Raw genomic sequence first — 5,704 nt, forward strand, 5'->3', positions numbered from 1 at the left:
GACACAAGTTGCTGAGCTAAGCTAATGGCAGCAAAGCCCAGCAGAGCTCAGCAGAGCCACAGCTAATCCACAGCACTCACTCTCCCTGAGCAAGAAATAAATGTTGGGACTTCCTTGGTGGTGCAGTGGTTAAGAATCCACCTGCCAATGCAGGGGACATGGGTTCGAGCCCTGGTCCGGGAAGATCCCACATGCCGCGGAGCAACTAAGCCCGTGTGCCACAACTACTGAGCCTGTGCTCTAGAGCCTGAGAGCCACAACTACTAAGCCCGCGTGCCTAGAGCCCGTGTTCCGCAACAAGAGAAGCCACCATGATGAGAAGCCCGTGCACCGCAACGAAGAGTAGCCCCCACTTGCCACAACTAGAGAAAGCCCGTGAGCAGCAACAAAGACCCAACACAGCCAAAAGTAAATAAATAAATAAACAAACAAATAAACAAATTTATAAACAAAAAAAATTAGCTTGCTTAAAAAAAAAAGAAAGAAATGTTGTTTGAGTCACTGAGATGCTGGGGATGTTTGTTACTGCAGCAAAAGCTGACGCATACAATCAATGTAGCTCACACATTTGGGTAATTCAGATCAAGTGAATGAATACTCCTTTCCAAATGGGAAGGTTTTAAGTTAGAATTATGCAGATACTGTCCTGATTCCTCACCCTATTTTGTTCTTATTAAAAGGACAAAGATCTTTTAAAGACCTTTTAAAGGCTTAAAATATATTCTTGTTATGGAATTTTGGACACCACTGTAAACTCTGGGAATTTAACATGGACAGCTCAAAGATTTCAGCATTGAAGGAATAGAGACAGTCCATAGCTATCAAGCTATGAAAGACTCCCCAAGCATCATCTTGAATTGAGTCACCCTGATGTCAAAACATCAGATGACTCAGGATGACCTTCTCAGGGAAGTCTTTACTTCCTCTTGTCCTTCCTTATTCCTCTTTCAGCTGGTGTTTGGGCTCGATAAAAAGGAAAAGAATTTGAAGTTTCTCTTCTTAGCTGTGTCAACAAATTCCAAAGGGCTTCTTCAATAAAAAATAAAACTTGAGAAAGCACAACCCTAGCCTAAATTACTCGGGTAACTTGTTTTCTGGAAATAATAGAAAGTCTTAAATCTCATTCATTTTTTCCCATTCTTTCCTCCAGCTCTTTGCTTAGTTTGGACTGGGAAACAAAACTAGTCATTTTCAGTTCTGATTCCGAGACCCAATTCCTCCATAATTGAGTTTAAGTTTCCAGCTCTGTGGGAGGATATAAAAATTATTTTTGCTATTATAACTTGGATTGAGCTTTTTAAAAATGAGAATATGCATTCTGAGCAATAAAAGACTCAAATTCACAAATGAAGAAGTGACCTTGCACAAACAAGCATGATGCTGGATCTTATACAACCCATCTGGATATTTTAAGAGCAAAGCAGACCAATGAGTGTTCATGTAAAAGGTTAGAGAACTAGGTTGAAGAAAAAAAGGTATCCTTCTCATCAATGTGACTCATCCACCTCCCTGGGACTAGCAAAATGACTCAGACTTTTAAGTAGGTGACAATGCTTATACAAAAATATGACCTAGCGGTTTTCATCAAGGCTCCTCCGTTGGCTGGTTGTCATTGTTTTGATTCTCCTGTGCCCCTGAGGAATTTGGGGTATTTTGGGCCTTTTCACAGAAGGCTCCAAAGGACCCTGCTGACAGTTCACAAGTAACCCTCTGAAGGTCTAGATTCCAACCTTCACATTCACAAAGGCTGTGGTTGAAAGAGTTGAAGGAAATTTCTGATTAAGCTACCAAGAGAAATCAAGCCCCAAGGTCATATTTACAAGCCCACACAGGCCTTCATGGAGCAGACCTCACTCAGATCCAGAGTCAGTGTCTACCTTAAGCTGAGGTTGGCTCCAGGAGCACAGCCAGATTCCCAGGCCCTGTGGCCATGCCCTTTGCCTCCGTTCCTTCTATCTGGAAACTGGAGGCATTGGTTTGCAGAAAGGGGCCACCAGGAGGCTGGGATTTCATATCAGCTTTGCCCAGGCCAGCTTGGGTCACTTCAGGCTGATTTCTTTCTGGTTCATGTTCTTCACCAGCTGAATGGGGATGATCCTATCAGCCTCCTTTCTTGGGTAATAGTCACAAACAGTCAGATCATGTGCTTGGAGCCTTTGGAATGTTAGGGAACACAAAGGCGCACTCAGAATTTCAGCTATTATGTTATTGATGAGAGGCCCTGCTGTTAGGCATGCTGATGGCTTTCAGGCAATTTCTGTGTCTGCATCAGTGTGCTCAGAGGGCTTACGGGTAGAAGAAAATAAAACAGGGATTGGATTTGGTGGACATACACATGCCCACAGTATGTTCCCTAAAAAGGGCAATTTGCCACCAAGCTCCAGGTGGCATGTTCCGTGCTCCATGCCCTGCTTGAGGCCTTGGAGGATCCTCAGTTCCCATCCTGGGCTCCTTTTCCTCTTCTTGAAGGCTGCAGACCCAATCCTTGGGTCCTCTCCGTCTTTCTTCCCTTTGGGCCACAGCCTTGTCATCTATCCAAGGATGAATCCCAGTTCATCCCTTTCTCACTGGCCAAGTATAAAGAAAGTGTCACCCGAATCAAACTGGTCCATGTTTCGCTGCACTTAACCCTGGTTAGGCACCGTCACAAAAGGAGCACAATTTCGAATCCAAAGACCTCAAGGAGTCAATCACTGCAGAAGGGTTTTTGTAAAGGGGCAGTGAGGGGATAAATTGAGGAACACAACTCCTATTAAATCTTTATAAAAGTGCTCTTTGCTCCTGTATCACACTCCTTCCTTGCTCCACTGGCCTCTCTCCAACCAGTTCTCTCTCTTACCACTGTTCACCCCTCAACTCTTATGTGAAACAATTTTATTCCCTTGGGGCTTCTCCTATCTGCATATCTACCTATTACCTGAAGAAATGACATCAACAAAAGTCTTCCTGGTGGTTGGTTGGTAGTGAAGGGGGCTGAGTTTTGGGAATGCTGGAAGAAGGTCATTTGAGTTGACCGGTCAGGAACAACTCTTGGTCACCTCCACTCCCCAACCTGCCTTCCAGGGGTGGAGGGACTTGGTAGCAGTGTGAGTTCCTTATCTGCTCTGTGGCTCAGAACACAGATGCTGAGCCCTAGGCTGAGAGTTTGACATGGGTGGGGCTTGACAGGTGGTCCCAGAACCATCACCTGCATCCTCCACTTTCCCATCTCCTGTTCTGGACTCAGCCATTCTGTGAACCAGCTATAGCATCCTGACGAGCAGGGGACAGTGTGCTTGGCACCCAAAATAGGATGCAGGTGCTGTTCCTCCTGGCCAGTCAGCACAAAACCCCACATTAATCACACTTGACACTGGGTGATAGTTTCCAATTTGATCCAGCTTAGAATTCTCAAAGCATTTTTATAGACATAATTTCTTTGATCCTCCGACAGCTCTGTGAGGTAGTCACATCTTTCAATCATTCAACAAATACTTGCTGAAAGCTCTGTTTAGGATGATTGAGGGGGTTGCCAGGATGTGGGGCTTTTACTTTTAAAACTAAGACTGTCTCAGGCAAACTGGGACGAGTTGATCACCCTTCTGGCATTCTATACCTTGGACCTGCCCCCACCCTCCACACTAAGGTGAATAGGGTAAGCCAAGCAGTCCCAACGCACATGGCACCTACATGCTGGTGATTTTCATGCCTTTGGTTTTCTCTGCCTACTGATTGAGCTGCTGCAATCTGAAGTTCAGAAACTGTTAAGTTCTTATCTCCATTCCTTAGAGTTCTGATTTATTCATGAGGCTCAGAGCTAGTCCCTGCATAAGAAAAGATAAAATGGTGAATTAGGTGTTGTCTGGTTTTTGAAGGGCTGATGGTTTGGTGCTAGTGTGAATAGAGTGACATTGGGAAAACAATGACCTTCTGGGGTCTTGGGTCAAGTCTTTGATGTACCCCAGTCCACTCTTGCCTTTGCTTTCTCTTTTGATTCCTTTGCTACTTCCATGCATCCTCCACCTCCTTCTCTGCCATTTCTTCCTCCCATGCTGACCTAACCGTCTTCCATGTCTGCAATTATTACCTCTATACACGTGCCTTCTATTAAAATGGTGATTAAAGGAACAAAACTGATTGAATGCTGATTATGTATATGCAGTGAGAAACACTCTGATCTCAAATAGACCTCCCAGGAAAATTCCTCCTGGAGGGGATACTATGTTGACCAAGAGATAAGTGTTTCTGTCCAGTTGTCAAGAATGTCATTTAGTTGCTTTTCTGGCCCAGATGAGCTTAGGGTGGGTTTGGCCGGCAGGAGCCAGATTCCATGTGTCACAAGGCTCCCCCTAAAAGTCAACCACTTTTCCTATACATTTCAGAACAACCAGGAACCTTGCTAATCGAATAGTATCCCATTATGTGACCAGATCATGAATTTCCAGGAAGGACAGAGTAATCCAATTTGTGCTGAAATGTCAGCCCAAGCTGCAGATACTATTTTGGTATGATCTGTAGCCTTTTCTTTGGCTGTTATCAACGATGTGGTTGCTTAACTCTAAAAGCTATCTAAGGCATTTGGCGTGGATCCTCATCTGCTTGAAGAAGTATGACTCTCAGCTCATTGTTTTTCTCAGGAGTCATGCTTTCTGGTGTTCTCTGGCACGGTTGGCTGGGTGCTTTGAAGGGGTGGGTTGATCTCTCCCTAAAATACATGAAAAGCCTCATAGAATGAAAGATCTTTGTCATACTTCACTTAGGGTGTGGTGGTTGTCATCCCATAAAAAACTGTGTCCAGTTGTTTTGGCTCTTCATTCCTTCCTTCTTCCATAAACATACATGGAGTCCTTACTATGTGCCAGGCATCCTTCTGGATGCTGGGAAGACAGCAGAGAACAAGCCATTCTGAGGAGGTGATATCCAAGTGGAGATCCAAGTGATACGAAGGTGCCAGACATGCAAAGATCTGCGTGCAGAATGTTCCAGGGGGAGGGAACAGCAAGCACCAGCCCCTAAGAAGAGAAAGAGCTTGGTTGTCTGAGGGTCAAAGAGAAGGACAGTATGGCTGGAACAGAGTAAGCATGGGGAGACATGGTATGTAATGATGAGGTCCAGAGGGGTAGACAGGAGCTAGATGACATGGGGATTGTATTCCAAGGACAGCGACAAGGCACTGCAAGATGTCTAGATAGAATGAAGGGCCTGATCTGATTTTTAAAGGATTATTCTGGTTGCCTTATGGAAGAAATACTGCAAAATTCTAGGTTGGGGTGTGTGGATAGGAGAAGGAGCAAGAGAAAAATCAAGAATGAGTCTCAGCCTTTAGGCTTGAGCAAAATGGTGGATGGCAATGCCATCCACAGAGGTTTCGGGGGGCCACAGAGAACCTGGTGTGTGGTTCATGCCTCCGGGCACAGCTGCCACCTTTGTATGTTGCTTTTCCTGGGCCAATGATAGGCGATCCTTTTTGTTTCATGTTCCATCAGCATGGGAACAAAATTCCAGTGAACTATAAGAAGCAGTGAATAGGGAGTCAGAAATGATTTCCTTCCTAGGAAGAAAGGAAGACCAAGAAAGAAAAAACATCTTGAGTATCTAGTGCGTGTAGAATAAACAGGACCTCGCCTAAGATGTCACTTTTTTTTTTTTTTTTTTTTTTTGTGTGTGTGTGTGGTATGCAGGCCTCCCTCTGCTGCGGCCTCTCCCGTTGCGGAGCACAGGCTCC

Source organism: Physeter macrocephalus, chromosome 20 (genome assembly GCF_002837175.3).
Source record: "Physeter macrocephalus isolate SW-GA chromosome 20, ASM283717v5, whole genome shotgun sequence".
In the NCBI taxonomy this organism is placed as follows: domain Eukaryota; kingdom Metazoa; phylum Chordata; class Mammalia; order Artiodactyla; family Physeteridae; genus Physeter; species Physeter macrocephalus.